The sequence below is a fragment of the Lagenorhynchus albirostris genome, chromosome 14, assembly GCF_949774975.1.
Source record: "Lagenorhynchus albirostris chromosome 14, mLagAlb1.1, whole genome shotgun sequence".
Classification (NCBI taxonomy): Eukaryota; Metazoa; Chordata; class Mammalia; order Artiodactyla; family Delphinidae; genus Lagenorhynchus; species Lagenorhynchus albirostris.
In genome coordinates this window covers 19197440-19214617 of record NC_083108.1, presented here as the reverse complement: position 1 = coordinate 19214617, position 17178 = coordinate 19197440, and the positions used below count along the sequence as shown (strand labels likewise).

Here is a 17178-nt window from a genome sequence, read left to right as displayed (position 1 = left end):
CATACTGAAATATTTGCAGGTGAGATAATATTACATTTGAAATGTTAAAGAGAGTATTTTACTCTAGTATTTAAAGAGAGGAAAAAATGGGGTGAGGTAAAAATGAAAGAAGTTTGATAAAATGCGTGGAATTGTAGAAGCTGGGTGAGGGCACATGGGATCCCTACAGTGCTCTACCATTTTGTTTCTCTTTGAAATTTTCATAATAAATAGTAAAGGACTAAAAAAATAAGATAAAATAAAAGTCCTGTAAGGTAGGATTATTAATCTCATTTTACTGATAAGGAAGCCAAGAATCTAGTAGGTGCTATTCATTTACCCAAGATCACAGTAAAACTAACAGAGCTGAAACTCAAACCTTCGTCTTTTGGACACCAAGATCAAAAGTGTTTCTATCACATTAAGGTCAGATTCCCTAGTGGGAAAAAAATTAAAATTTAGTAATGACCTATGCTGTTAAAACACACAAAGAATTTTCATATTTGCTAGCATCACTTTGAAACTAAATAGCTTCTGGGGATGACTCAAAGTCCTGCATTTATCCTTTAATCTTCAATGAAATTGACAGAGTATGCCAAGAATTTTCCATTTTATGTTAAATCCTCTTAGACAGCCACCGTGGCTTCTGTTTGTTTCAGGGGAACTTGATTTGGCCATAGCAGCTCTGCATGTCTGTTTTTTGCAGAATGTGAGCAGAACTACTTCTGTTACTTGGTCCTCTGAAGTCTCTTCCGGGATTAAGTTCTTAGTCCAAAACAACATTTAAATGCTGGAAGTAAAAGAAATGCCCACAGAGACAAGAAATGATGTGTTTGGAAATGAGAGAGGAGTGGTCAGGCTGGAGTGGTGGTCATCAAACCACGGTGGGGAGCCCAGCCTGTTAGGACAGCTTATGAATGGTTCTTACATCTTTTAATGGTTCAAAAAAAAAAAAAATCAAAAGAAGAATAACATTTCAGGACACATGAAAATTATATGAAGTTCAAATTTAGTGTTCACAGATGAAGTTTTACTCTAAAATAACCATGGCCGTGCACTTACGTATTGTTTATGCTGCTTTTGCACTGTAACGGCTCAGTTGAGTAGATTCAACACAGAAAATACATGGCAAGCAATGTCTAAAATATTTTCTATCTAACAGGTCCTTTACAGAAAAAGTTTGCCCTCCCCTGAGGTAGAGTATGGCAGCAGGTGGGAGCAAAAGCAGGGGGAAAATAGAGGCAAGCAAAGCAATTGACTTGGTCTGCGTTGTTTTCTTGTTCTTCAATCCAATCGCCCTTGATCTATAGTCGCATTTGTTTGATTCACCATCTCTTTTCTTTTTAGTGTGTTATATAATTGTGTACATTACCGAATGATAAGGGGCATTTCATCACAGGAATTAATCACTCTTTAGAATGGATTCCACTGCATTCTCAGTCTTTCATAATTTGAAAATTGCATCAGGCCTCACATTATACATCCTAAAATATATTCTCTTATGTGACTTTTATTCTTAATATCAAAAAATTCTGCTCCACAAATGAACCTATTTATGGAACAGAAATAGACTCACAGACATAGAAAACAAACTTATGGTTAGGGGATAGTGGTAAGAGTAGGGGGAGATAAATTAGGAGTTTGGGATTAACATATACACACTACTGTATATAAAATAGATAAACAACAAGGACCTACTGTATAGCCCAGGGGGGAACTACACTCAACATCTTGCAATAACCTATATCTTGCAAGGAACTACACTCAATATCTTGCAATAACCTTTTCTTTTCAGAAAAGAATCTGAAAAAGAATATCTATATCTATATGTATTACTGAATCACTTTTCTGTACACTTGAAACTAACACAACATTGTAAATTAACTATACTTCAATTAAAAAAAAAATTCTGCTCCTTAACCAATGATATTTCTCAAAACATCCTCCCTCCTCCCCTCACTGGTTGGGCCAACTTAAACAAGTTACATAAAACCTGAGCCCCGACGTACATATCTGTAAAATAGGGGTGATAACACCTAGAGTTGTAAAAAATGAAGAGTTTTTTAAATCCCTGGTTGCAGAAGGCACTCAATGGACAGTAACTCTTAAAATTCTTGCTCCGATTATTTCATATTATGAATAACCACAGAAAATAAGCAGTCCGTAACAGAGAGGGTAGATCATGCCTATCTGATTGCAAAGTTTATATGCAACTCTATTTATAGGAAATCAAATCCCATTTCTCTTTTGGTTCAGGAAACTTTCACGATCACAGTCCTTCATTTGTATAAAGAAACCAAAGGGGAACTTAAGCCAGGAAAGTCCAAATTGCCATATGGCGTTACCGTCCGGGGGAAAATCTATCTTAACATTTATTTCTGCCAGAAGTAGTTTAAGCAGATAAAATTTTCAAAATAAAACACAATCAGTTAATTAAAGTGAGAAAAGAATTTTATTTGTTTTATGCTAGAGTGGATTGAAGACAGCTTACAAGTGGCATCAAGCCAAGAGGTATTATTTCCTAGATCAGGCCTTTTCAAACAGGGCTCCCCAGGGAAGGAGAGGCACTGCCCAGACAGGGCTTTGCCGTCTGGACTTGAACCAAAGCAGCTCTGCTTTGTTCTGTCACACACTGAATTTTTCCACGAGACTTTCTGTGAACAAAGAATGTTCTACAGCTAAAAGGTTTGGAGGCAGACTGCCTAGTTTCATGGCCTGACTCTGCCACTCAGTAGCTGTGTGACCTTAAGCAATTCCTTAACTTCTCTGTGCCTCAGTTTCTTTATCGGTAAAATTCAGATAATATTATTATTAATAATAATAATATAAATAATAAACATGTGGTTGTGAGTTAACATTTGTCAAGCACTTATAATAGTGCTTAGCACATAATAAATGATTAGTACATGTTTGTCAAATAAGTAAATAAAACATAAAGCCATTATCCACAATTACTGCTGACAAGCAGTCTGACTGGTAGAAAAAAGTCCGGTAATACTTTAAACAGTCTGCAGAGCGAGCTGGGCTGTAAAGGAAAATCCATTTGGGGGTATTTTAAGACTAGCAAATCCATAGTATTGATTCTTTCTTGATAATGCGTCAATAATTTGTCAACATCCCCAGCTGATTATACTAACATCCAATGAATAGTTTACCATTTACAAAGCAATTCATACACATTATTGTGAATTATTATCCATGTGGTAAACCAGCACAGCACTGGGCACCCAGGATTATGTAACCAAACCTACTTTTCTGATTAATGACCTAAGCATGGCTCAACCATTATACAATAAACACAAAGAAGGCGCCTGTTGTGGGTTGAATTTTGTCTCCCCTTCCATTCACATGTTGAAGCCCTAACCCCCAGTACCTCAGAATGTGACCTTATATAGAAACAGGGTTGTTGCAGACGTAATTAGTTAAGATGAGGTTACACTGGAGTATGGGGGACCCTAATCCAATATGACTGATGTCTTTATAAATAGGGAAAATTTGCACACAAGGAAAACTCCATGTAAAGTTGAAGGCAGAGATCAAGGTGATGATTCTACACACCAAGGAATGCCAGAAATTTCCAGGAAACCACCAGAAGGTGAAGGAGAGCCTGGAACAAATTCTTCCTTATAGTTTTCAGAAGGAACCAACCCTACTGACACCTTGATCTTGAACTTTCAGCCTCCTGAACTTTGAGACAAGAAAGTACTACGTTTAAGCCCTTCAGTTTGTGGTACTTATAGTCTAGAGATTTTAACAAAGGAGTTCCCTTCCTTTATTTAACCCTTGATTCATTCATTCATGTATTAAACATTTATTGAATACAGCTGTGTTAGGAGCTGTGGCTATAGAAATGAGTCAGAGACCCCACTTTCACGGGACTTTCAGTACAGGGGGGAAACAGACATGAAACAAAACAATAAATATATAGGGAACATAATCAGAGGTGGTGTCATGAAGAAAAGCGGAGGCAGGGTAACAGAATAAAAAGCGGCGCTGTTTTGGATGGGTGCTGAGAGAAGGTCGATCTGAAGAGGTGGCATTTAAGCAAAAGACGTGAATGAAGGAGGTGAAGCCGTGTGGCCATCTGGGAGAAGAGGATTCCAGGCAAAGGGCAGAGCAAGAGCTGAGGCTGGAACTTGCTTGAAGTCATATTCTAAGAACAAGGTAGGCAGTGTGGCCTACCTTTTTTTTTTTTTTCTTTTAATGGGCAGGAATTTTTCTTTTAATAGACCGAACTTGTTAAGACTTTCAATTTACCTAAGGAGTTTTCTCCTTGGCCACTTAAAATAGGTCTAGCCCTGGCTGGTAAGGCTCCCTCAGGGTTGAAGGAAAGACAGGGACAGCAAAGTCTGGGATGCTGTCAGGTGCCACAGGGCACATGCAACTGAGTCCAGGTCCATGGAAGGAGTAGCGAAGGGCAGCTGACCACAGGGCAGCTGACCACACAGCAGCATTCTCAACTCACTTCTGCGGGTACTGATTGAAAAGCACCGTGGTGGACGCCTGGCTTGAATCTCCCTCCCAGGTATGTAGGGTCACCATCTGCAGGAGTCTTTTCAGGAAAGATCCCTTACTTCTCCTTCACTCCCTGGGGCTGGAGCACAGGAACAACTCCTAGACTCAGCCAACTGAGCGCTCCCTCCTGGAAAGGCCAGCAAAGGATTGTCCCTCAGGCTTGATAAGCTGGAGGCAGTGAAAATCCCGTCATTATTCTGGGCAGGAAGGAGTCTGGCACAGAGAGTGCGTTGTGTCCAGCAGCAGGGACACCAGCGTGGTATCTAGTGACCAGTGGCAATGCCAGAAGAAGTCTATCCCCCTCTTGTTACAGGCTGATCTTTGCTGAGGTACCGGGACTGGATTCTCCCATTTCCATACCTAGTTTTCCCATCGATTCTGGAAGATGAATTTACTTCCAGTAAATTCCTTTCCTACTTAGGTTAGCCAGAGTCAGTGACTCTGCTTAGTGACCGAGAGCCCTGTTTTCGCACAGTTTCTGAGTTTTCACCTCCTCAGTTCTGAGCTAACAATATTGACAATTGTCTCATCATTCTTGGTCACTATGATAGAGAGCTTTGATATTAGAAACTGAAAGAGTAATTTACAATAATTGGGTTATGTGATGGGGAGAAAAGCTAATATACCTCCAGACACTTGAAGAGACTGGTCATGTACTGAATGCTGAATAGCACACCTGTTCTGCAGCGACATTACACGGCACAATGGTGACATCCAGTGTCAGCTGGCTAAATCTCAGGTGACTGTGCAGTTTACCTGAAAATGATGTACAGTACATCAAAAGACATGCATGTTAACACGGAGCCCAAGTAACTGCAATGCTGTTTGCAAGAAATAATCTAAGATTTTTAAAGTAGCATTAATTTTTATTCATTTCTAAATGCTACTCATTTGTATATACAAATATATTTATATCATAGCCAGTGCTATAGCAAGCTCTTAGATATGAAATGAAAGCTATTTAGTTTGGGGGGAAAAAAGGATTGAAATCCTAGTACAAACACAATGTAAAATATATACTATTGACAAAGCACTGTGCCATTTACCAAAAATTATTTTCCATATATTGTCAGAATTAATCATCCCAACACACTGTGCTATAATTATTACCTATATATCTATATCTGTCTATATGTATAATATAGACATAGGTATAAGGCAACCAAGTCACAGAAAAGTGACATGTTTTTCAAGATCATAAGTTAATCTTATCACCTGAACCCAGATAGACTGACCCCCAAATCCAAGTGTCTTTGTAATGAGAAAATCTATCTTCATAGTTCACTGGTATAATTTGAAACTTTGAAAAACAGCTGAAGGTTTCGCCCAATGACCAGTATAGCAGCTCAACTGCAGAGTGGTGCAAATCACATGAATCCCTTCCCATTTGGGGAAGAGCGAGGGGACCGGGATCTGATGACAGCCCACCACATGCGGGCTGGGGTATGCTGCCTTTAATAATCCTCATGAACACCTGACGCGGTTAAGTGTTATTGTCCCCATTTTACAGATGAGAGAATGAGCTCCCCAAGGTCAAGCAAAGACAGCTCGTTAATGATGGTCATGGACCCCAACTCACAGGGCTTGAGCTCTTTCCAAATTTCCACTTTGTCTCCTGCTGCATTCTGAATGGACTTCCAAGCCTAGTTTCTTGGGTCCAAGCTCATTTAGTAACGGGGGTTTTCCAAAGTAAATGACTAAGTAACAGTCAAGTGACTCCTGCCATGAGCCCCCAGGTGTGTCCTTCAGGAGCCTAAGCAGATGTTGTCGCAATAGATTTATTCCACAAACAGAGGCAGTGTGACTCCATGGCTTAAAGATGAGGGCTTCGAACTCGGTACTGCCCACAAGACTATTTTACTTCCCCACTAGCTGAGCAGCCTTGGAAAAGTTTTTTTTTTCAATTCCTTTATCACCATTTATTGAAATTATTAATTTTTACATATTGAATTAAATTTTATCTTTATCAAAAATCAACTGTTTTTGGGGGGTAAATTTCTGGATTCTCTTCTAATCTATTTCGGTATATGTCTGTTCTTTTTTTTCATCTTTTTTTATATTTAATGTTTATTTTATATTGGAGTATAGTTGATTTCCAATGTTGTGTTAGTTTCAGATGTACAGCAAAGTGATTCAGTTATGCATATAGATCTATCCTTTTTCAGATTTTTTTCCCATACAGGTTCTGACAGAGTATTGAGTAGCATTCCTTGTGCTGTACAGTAGGTCCTTGTTGATTATTTATTTTATATATAGTAGTGTGTATCTGTTAATCCCAAACTCCTCCTTGGAAAAGTTTTTAAACTCCCTTAGGCTTTAGTTTCCTCAACTGAAAAATCCAGATGAAAATGTTAACTTCCTTATAGAGTTATATGACAACTAAATGGGATACAGCATCAAAAGTGCTTATGGCATATCTGACCATAATACAAATTCAGAGAATATTAAGTAATTATCTTTATGTTCACAACTTATTGTAGACATTTACTTACAGGGCATCATTTGAAAGTGTCAACACCTAAGCCCAGTTGTCCCCCCTCTTCTCATCCCCCCATCCCCATCAGTCAATTACTCCTCTTGCTTTGACCTTCTCAGTTAACAATCAACTTAAAAGCCACTTATGACTCGTCAGTGAAAAAAACATGAGAAGCAGTTGTCACTGACATATATCTCAGTCATCTGTAACATTTATAAGGAAGGTGCCCTTTTGGAAAATTTTTGTGGCTTTATTAAATATTTTAAGAGCAAAAGGCTCAGGCATTTACAAAATATCTGTAGCTTCCTAAGCTGGTCTTGGGATATCTGAGCTTCAACATCATCTACGTCACTTTAAAAATCATCCAGCGAAGGAGGGAAAAACAGATGATACAACGTGTGGGTGAGGATGGAGAGTAGCCGAAACTCCTGTATGTTGCTGGTGGGAAAGCAAAATGTGCAGCCACGCAGGACAGCAGCACTTAAGCAGTTTCCTATAAAATTAAGCACAGACGGTACAACCCAGCAACCTCTCTCCTAGGGGATTTTTATGTTCCGTAAAACACAAATGTTTATAATTGCCAAACACTGGAAAAAATTCAAATATTCATCAACAGGTGAATCCTACTCATCAACACAAAAGAATGACCTACTGATACCCACAGCGATAGAGATGAATCTCAAATGCCTTATGCTGACTGAAAACAGCCAAATCCAAAAGGATGCATATTCCATACTCCCATTTATATGACATTCTAGAAAATCTGAAACTATAGGGCCAGAAAACTGAACTGGGGATTAAGAGTGGGGGAGGGATTGACTACAAAGGAGACACTGGGGAATATTTTGGGGGGTTGGAGAGTGGTGATGGAACTGTTCTCAATCTTGATGGTGATGTAGGTTCCATGATTGTAACCATTCGTCAAAACTTACAGAACTCTACACTAAAAAAGATGGATTTATACGCTTTTATTTTTTAAACCGTAATTCAACAGTACCCTAGAAAATGCAAAGTGCAATGGTGATTTCAAAATCCAAGGAACTTCACTGATTATACCAGAACTAACTGGAAGGCACAATTAGCTGAATTTGTTTTCCTTAATTCAAATTGTTAACCCCTCCAGAAGTGTAAATGACAAAAAAAAAAAAAAATAGTGACAGAATCAGAATTGTTAAAAAGCAAGTAACTGATTTGCTGACAGGTAGTTAGTGCCGTTGCCCCTAGAAGAATAGTCCATGAAGTATGACATTCAATATTGTGACAAAAACAAGGGAAATCTTAAACATCTTAAGAAAGTTAATCATGATTATTATTTACTAATGTGGAAAAGTAGGAGGAAATATATAAAAATATATAAGACGTATTCAAGGATATTTGCAACAAGAAGATTTAAATCTAATTCATGAACCTAGAACTCCTTATTTCATCTACCCATTCCTTTTCTGATCATCGTCTAGATGCATGTTTTCATTCTTCACAGTAGAGCATAAACACATAGACCATTGAGGCAGTGACTACAAAGTCTATTAAGGCTGACCACCCCCTGAAGCAGCCTGGACTCTGTGCTTCACTGCCCCCTCTGCCCATCCTCCTATATCAGGAAGAGGTTAGACTGATCCCAGTGCGGCATCCTACCAAAGTCCAGGGGCTAATAGAAAGATACAAGGCTGAGAAGCAGCTCCTGGCTCTGGGTGAAACCAAGTTTCTTATACCAGATCACGTGACCGTTAGTGATGCATGAGTGAACTCACCAAAATAACTAGAAGAAGTTTACAGCTCAGTGCTTGAGTGACCCTTCTTGCTGTTGGTGAACAGACACAACAGGGGGAGCGTGTCCACTCCAATTTCCAAAAGGTGAGAAGGATGAAGATGGATTCCTGTAATTGACATTTGACTCTCAAGAGACAATTGGAATGACATTGTCAGTGTAAGACTAGAAAAATACATTTGTTATAGAAATTTTTAAATTCTTACCAAGTTGAGAGAGAGAGAGAGAGAGAGAGAGACGTTGCCAACAGAGACTTAATTCATCTAACCACAGATCAGCAAAACATTAGTGTTATGAGCCACGAGTTCAGCAAGTTGTTTTGATATTACCAGCAGACAAACTGAGCTCCAAATGAGCACATCCAGCTTCAGAAAACTATACTATTTAACCTAGGCTACCTTATTTTCAAACTTTAGGAGCATAAAATTAAAATCCTTGCATTCCAAGTTGTCCATAAAAAAGACCTTCAAGTTATCTGAATGCTCTTTTTTTCCCCATAGGATCTTGCAATTTTAGCAGTAACTTACAGGCATTCAGAGACATAGTGTCTTCTCTTTAGTTTCACAGAATCTGCCAACATTTTACAGAAGCTTCCACTCAACTGGAGAAATCTATGTTAGAGCATAAGTTGTCAAACGTAACCCACTAAAAATGCATTTGTCTTAAGAGTTAGCACAAAGCAGGGTGAATGGGGCTAATTAAAAAAACAGCTCTGACTGAACTGCTGTTCAAGGTCCCGGCTTCCTAAGAGACGTATAACCAAAAGTCAATGTTTTTTTAGTGTTAGAGAGTTCTTATTTTATTTGTTCTGTAGACTACTCATAGAAGAAACACCACCACGTAATAGGAACCTGGAATAATTTATTACTTTGGTCTAGCTCCTCTAAAGGTCCTGGAGGAACAAGGAGTGGCATTTCTTCTGTTTTAGATTTTAAGAGCTCAAACTAGTGCCTGATTTGGTAAATCAACAAACAGCTGTATCAGGTTCATCCTTTAGCACAGTCATAGAAACTACAGAATAATAAAACGAAAAGCATGCAAATCCAGATGCACTCCCTTCTACTTTTTGGCTTAAGGCTCTAGATGACTCATGCTTTATGTTAAGTGTGCCACTAAAATATGTTATTAAGAAGTGCTCATATCTTTAAGAGTAGTTCAGTTGTCACTGTTGGACCAAACACTCATCAAAATCCCCCAAATTTAAATGCATATCATTTGTGAAGAAAACGTAGCAAAGGAGACATAGGCTCTCTACGGAAGTTAACGTCAAGAGTTAAACGTCTTTCCATACAGATGGGTAAGAAACACATGAAAAGATGCTCAGCGTCACTAATTATTAGAGAAATGCAAATCAAAACTACAATGAGGTATCACCTCACACCGGTCAGAGTGGCCACTATCAAAAAATCTACAAACAATAAATGCTGGAGAGAAAAGGGAACCCTCATGCATTGTTGGTGGGAACGTAAGTTGATACAGCCACTATGGAGAACAGTATGGAGATCCCTTAAAAAACGAAAAATAGAACCACCATATGACCCAGCAACCTCACTACTGGGCATATACCCAGAGAAAACCATAATTCAAAAAGAGTCATGTACCACAATGTTCATTGCAGCACTATTTACGATAGCCAGGACATGGAAGCAACCTAGATGTCCATCAACAGAGGAATGGATAAAGATGTGGTAGATATATACAATGGAATATTACTCAGCCATAGAAAGGAATGAAATTGGGTCATTTGTAGAGACATGGGTGGACTTAGAGACTGTCATACAAAGTGAAGTAAGTCCGAAAGAGAAAAACAAAAATTGTATATTAACGCATAGATGTGGAATCTGAAAAAATTGGTATAGACGATCTCATTTACAAAGCAGAAATAGAGACACAGTATGGATACCAAGGGGAAGGGGGGTGGTGGGATGAACTGGGAGATTGGGATTGACATATATACACTATTGATACTATGTATAAAATAGATAACTAATGAGAACCTACTGTATAGCACAGGGAACTCTACTCAATGCTCTGTGATGACCTAAATGAGAACGAAACCCAAAAAAGAGGGGATACATGTATATGTATAGCTGATTCACTTTGCTGTACAGTAGAAAGTAACACAATATTGTAAAGCAACTATACTCCAATAAAAAAAATTAAAAATTAAAAAAATAAAATAAAATAAAATTGAAGGCAGACCTCTCAAAGAAACAATGGAGGTCAGGAGATAGTGACATTACATGTGCTGAAGGGAAAAAAATGTCAACTAAGAATTTTATATCCAACAAAATTATCTATCAAAAATAAAGGCAAGGGCTTCCCTGGTGGCGCAGTGGTTGAAAGTCCGCCTGCCGACGCAGGGGACACGGGTTCGTGCCCCGGTCCGGGAAGATCCCACATGCCACGGAGCGGCTGGGTCCGTGAGCCATGGCCGCTGAGCCTGCGCATCCGGAGCCTGTGCTCCGCAACGGGAGAGGCCACAAGAGTGAGAGGCCCGCGTACCGCAAAAAAAAAAAAATAATAAAAAATAAAATAAAATAAAGGCAAAATAAATTCTCACATTTAAAAAAAAAAAAAAAGAGTTAAACGTCTTCTAAGTCCAACCTAGAATATGAAATGACCGATGCTTCCTGCCACTGGCACAGGATTTACAGTTTACTACTTTCATGGAGTATCACAGGAAGATCACAGTTATGACATTTAGTAAATATCAGCAATCCATATCAAGAATATATTTTTCATAAATATAAATACAAGTTTGGCTCCTATCAGTTATTTTCAAATTATGCTATCATGGAAGCTGGACCAAAATATCTGTCTTACCCCTTCAATGTGATTGCAGAAATGCCCATCACCTGGTAAGCAAAATGTGGCATAGCCATCCAATGGGATGAACATTAGTTAGCAATAAAAAGGAACCACTAGTGACACATGCCACAGCCTGAATGCACCTTGGAAACACTATTCTAGGTGAAAGAAGTCAGATGTTAAACACCGTATATTGTATGATCTCATTGTACGAAGTGTCCAGAAAAGTCAAATCTAAAGAAACAGAAAGTAGATGAGTGCTTGCCTGGGGCTGGGGGTGAGAATGGTGAGTGACTGAAAACAGGCCCTTGAGATTTGGGAAGGATGGGGATGATGAAAATATTCTAAAATTGGATTGTGATAATGGTTGTACAATTCCATAAATTTACTAAAAATCACTGAATTGGACACCTGGATGTATTTTATGGTATGTAAATTATACCTCCAATAGAGCTGTTTTTAAAAATAGCAAAATGAAAAAAAAAAAAAGCAAGAATGCCTGACATAAAGTCACTCTTTTCCTCTGAGGTTAAAAAATAATTATAGTCATGTTTTTCTAATTTACAGGAAAAAAAATAACTTGATGGATAGGATTCTCTCGATTTGAATTTTTCACCCCCTAAATGATTGCATCTGCTACTACAAGTTTAGTTTTCATTGAATTTGCATGAAATTGATATTTAGCTATTTCAGGTTTAAGATCTCAATATTTCATAATATTAAACCCAGAACACAGGATCCCTAAATTCTTTCCCAACCTAAGCAGAAGAGAAAACTGACTTGAATAACATATAAGTTCCTTTACAATTTTTTAATCTATTTCAATCAGTGTAAAAGAGTCTGTGATTTGAAACTAATCTAGTTTCTAGTTTCGGTCACTGTCAAAAAGTGATGGATGCTGATTGCTGTGATTCCTAATCTATGGCCTCGGGGTGTCCCGGAGGAGTCCAAAGTTGTGTAAATTCCACGAGGACAGGAATGTGTCTTATTTACACAAAGCTGTATCCCCCTGTGTCTCCTAGAAAGAACATAGTGCCCTACACAATAAATATTTGCTCAGTGAATATATGACTAGGCCTGAAAATCCACAGACACACCAAATATTTTCTAAAACCGAGTGTACACACACACACACACACACACACACATACACATATATACACACACACACATACACACACACACACACATACACACACACATACACACACACACACACACACACACACACACACACACACCGTGCTTTTGGTTTCCAAATTCAGTGGGTGGCTGTTTTCACACTTAGTGAAATGCAAATTTACTTAAACATGCTATTAAATTGATAGTAACGTGTTGCCATTTTGAAATGCTTTTCTATTGATAAATGGCCTTTTAATTTTGATGTAAATGCCTCGCAGAGTCAAAGCCACTACTTTAAATGACATTCCCTTCAGAAACCTTCAGTTGTTCCCTTTTACAGCCATTATTCTAAACAAATAAATGTACACCTCACTTTTCAGTTTTGGCCAAATCTAGCTTAGATCTTCCGGCTTTGTCCAGATTTGGGGATTACAACTCAAGCCCACTGTCCAGCACATTATAAATCAATACGCTAACAAATAACATGCCTGTCATAAATTCTCAGAATCATAAAGGTGAATAATACAACTGAAATAGTGTCTGCCTTTATTTCAAAAATCTCTTTTTAGTTAGTGCAGGTTTAGTTACTAAATTTAGTTAGCAAATCACAAAGGTAAAAACCTTGGGAAGTTTGCCTAGGTCACAGGAAGTGTAAGCCATTTTCATTCTTTCTGTAAGTGGTTGAGAAGCCTCTGCTTAGGTGCACATTCCTCTGTGTCAGGGCCCTTCACTCTCAAATTATCAGTGTAGGGCGAGAGCGAGGGGGGAGAGCCCAGCAGGAAGAAACAACAGCACCGATTGTGTGTGCTAGGGTACCTGAAACTCCAGCTCAGATCATATTTCTGAAAAGCCAGACTTCTGCAGAACTGAATATTTAATAGCATTAGGTTAAAAAGACATTATCTTTTCCCAATTGCAAATGAGAAGTAATTCCCTTTTGGACACTTCATCTAGTCTATATATACCAAGAAGTAAAAAAGGTTTTGATTCTTAAATCAAACAACTATAGTGAAAATGGTAAACAGACACAGCTTCAGCTACATTTGGAGCTAACGGCTTCTTCTGCTCATATATATATATATATACACACACATATATATGTATATATATATGTGTGTGTATATATATATAAAAATTTATTTTCCCTTTCGAAGAAGGTTGAAAAGTTACAGCCATATCATCATCCAGTTTTGCACTGTCCTGTACTGTTCTTTCCGTAAGATGACACTGCCCCTTTGCAAAATTGCCTGGGGCTGAGTAACTTTCAGCTCTAAAATCCCATGACAGTAGAAAACTGTCAGCCAATAGGCTGTTCTCTTTTCGCTACACCTACAGCTACAGAAGCCAGCACGAATGAATGAAGGGTAAGACAACCACCTTCACTCGTTCATTTGTTTATGCTCTTAAAAATTTCGGGCACAGTAAGCCGTCAAAGTTGCCACGCAGGGGTTCACAGGTGACAGCAAGTTCTCCAGAGGGCTTTCTCCACCGCCTGTGAATCGCGGGGACCCCTGACCAAGGGACTGCGTAACACCAATCTAAATAAATAATCAGGTGTGCACAGGGCTATGGAGGGGGTAAGCTTTCTCGGGGAAGGCAACTCTGTTCCTGGAGGAGCACAAACTTCTCGCCCAGGGAATCCGAGCCCAGAAAAGAGGTTTACAGGGAGAATATGCTCCTTACCAAGGATCCGTTTTCAGGAAAATGCCCTTGGTACACTGGGCGGCGCTGGTGGGGGGCGGGCAGCTCCAAGGGCACCTGGACACCCACTCACCTGGGGGGCGGGAGGGTTGACCTGCCCGCAGATCGCAGGGGCTCGCCTACCTTGGAGGGCGCTCAGCGAGCGCAGGGTCCAGGCGCTGCTCTTCCGCTCTGCTTGGACCTCGGGCCGGGTCGGCCAGGCCGGGCTTGGTGGCTCCGCCCCGCAGGGCGCGCCCAGGGCAGAGTCCGGCGCCCCAGCGGCTCCGGGGAGGAGCCTGGGCCCCCGCGGCGCCCGGACGCGCACGCCCGGCCCCGGGCTGCCTTCTCTGCATCCCAACACCCGAGTTCCCAGCACTGCACACCCCTCAGTAACTGAGTTATGTAAAGGGGAATAGTTGCTGCTGCTTTTTCAAAAAGGTTCTGTTTGCACTCCAGGTTCATAAATTTTTGCTTTTGTTGTTGATAATAAGCCTTTTTATTTTGGAGTAATTTTAGATTTCCAAAAACTTGCAGAGATAGTACAGAGTTGCTTAAACCCGCTCTGCCGGTGTCCCCTAATATTCACATCTTACATCACCATGGTACAGTTGTCAAAAATAAGAAATGAACACTGATCCGTTACTATTGCCTAAACTAGACTTCGCGTAGATTTCACTAGTTTTCCTCTAAGATCTTTCTGTTCCAGGATCACGTTCAGGACCCAACGCTCCATTTAGTGTTATGTCTCTTTAATCTCCTCTTGTCTGTGACAGTTTCTTGGTCTTCCCTTGTTTTTCTTAACTTTGAGTGTTTTGAAAAATTCTGCTAAGCTATTTTGTGGATATCTATCATTTGGTTTTTTCTGATGTTTTCCTCATGATTAGGCTGTGGTTATGGGTTTGGGGGAGGAAGACCACACAGGTAAAATGTCCTTCTCGTTATCACATCCTATCAGGGGCTACACGATAGCAACAGGACTTGTTACTGGTGATGTTGACCTAAATCGCTTAAAGTAGTGTCTGCCCAGCAGTTGCTATTTCTCTTTCCATACTTTTTTCTTTGGATGAGTGCCGCCAAATTCAGCCCACACTCCAGAAAGGAGGGTTGGGGAAACGCAACTCCACCTCCTGGAGCGGGGAGTATCTACTTTATTGTTTGGAATTATTCTGTAAGGTAGATGTGTTCCTTCCCTCTTAAATATTTATCTATTCAATCATTTATTTATAGCAGTGTGGACTCATACGTATTTAGTTTATAATTTGAGCTATAATTCAATACTACATTATTTATTTTGTTGCTCAAATTTTTACAGCTTTAGCTGGAACTCTTTCAGGTTGGCTCCTGTATCCCTTTGAAAGTTCATAAACTTTTAGACCTGAGGAGACAAGAAAACTTACTAATGATTTGCTCTACCCCCTCCCATGTAACAGATTTGGAGAACTGCAGCCCAAATCCCCCCCAATCCGAGGGTTTTTCAGTGTCTTCCTGGGAGCCCTACAATTACTGATTCCCACTTCAGTAATAGGAAGTAAAAAAAAAATTTTTTTTTCCCCAACAGATAAACTTGTGCATCGGGACCCAATTAGGGAAGTGAAAGTTGATAGTTCTTAGGTAAGTTTTGGTTAACTAATCCTTGTGGTTCTATTAAATAGATATATGTGTATGTAGAGATAAATCATGTTCCAAAGATAGTCATGGATGTTTATTACTACTTTAAACATCAAAGAAATCCAGCTGTTGAGGATCCTTTGTTATGTTGCTTTGGCTGACTCATGTTTGCATTTGCAAGTTGGTCCCATAAACATCACATTTCCTCCTTCTGAGCTTGCGTCTGGCTCAGCATTTGAGGCTGTCCTGCTTTTGGAGAGCCTCTCACCTCTCTTCCTGTCCTTAACTCTCCTTGGAGAACAAAATCTACTCCATTGGTCCAAGTTTTGCCTGCTAAACACAGGATGGATGGCCCAGTGCCTGGCATCACAGAGCTAAGTGATTTTCTGTCTTTCATGTATTTTTGACAAAGTTACTAGAAACAATAATTGTTAAGGGAAAATATTTTGTATTGAAGGCCCACTATATCCCAGAAGAAATTGACAAAATTGGAGGAGAAGGTGAGATTTTTGTGCACTTTTCTGGGAGGAGACTTCAACTGAAAGTACCAATTCTAATCAGTATGAAACAGTGACTGTATTTCATAGTTCTGTAAATGTACTATTCCCTGGGTAATTTTAATAAATCTTGTGTGGAGGGCAACGGGGAGCCACTCATTAACAAGAATGTGGAATTAGAAAATATTGGCAACCTACATAATGCAGCTCAGGAGGATCTATGAACCACCCATAAATATAAAATGCCAGTGGTGTGTCTTAGAGGTTGGAAATTGGGAAAGAAGGGATAGATGTTTACGGATTTCTTTTATGGCTATAGCAGTTGGTTGCTATTTTGATGACAGAATATGTACAAATCATTTTAAATAGCCAAATATTCTGAAGCTTCTTTTCTTCACACCTTACCTGAGATTATTTGTTTTTCTTTTTTTGGGGGAGGGGAAGGGGTGTCAACTGGCTTCACTTTAAATTTATTATCATTAACTTCAAATGGGCCTTAATGCTGCCCAGTGATCATATGATACAGCCCCAGACCTGTTTCTCTCCTATTCCCCTACATGACTGTTTCAAGTTTCCTCCTCTCCTTCCAGATTTCCAGCAACAACTCCTCTCCAGCAAGCTCAGCTGATGACCTTGTTCTCTGCGTACCTGTTAAGATCAATGAATCTGAAGATAAACTTTATCTGCTCTAACCCATTTGGAGTTCATTCCTCCAACTCCAA

At 39.5% G+C, this 17178-nt stretch overlaps 1 protein-coding gene across 4 annotated transcripts in view; it reads right to left on the bottom strand.

Annotated features, from left to right (window-relative positions):
• Positions 1-14572, bottom strand: part of CCDC68 (coiled-coil domain containing 68) — a 52112-nt gene extending 37540 nt beyond the window's left edge. For 3 of the 4 annotated variants that reach the window (XR_009544394.1, XM_060170824.1, XM_060170826.1), the window contains exon 1: positions 14496-14572. The gene's annotated coding sequence lies outside the window, so the exon portion shown is untranslated. Of the gene's footprint in view, positions 1-5170; positions 5251-8721; positions 8867-14495 lie in introns of those variants that run through there. The other variant, XM_060170825.1, reaches the window with a different exon arrangement.
• Positions 14573-17178: the final 2606 nt, after the last annotated feature.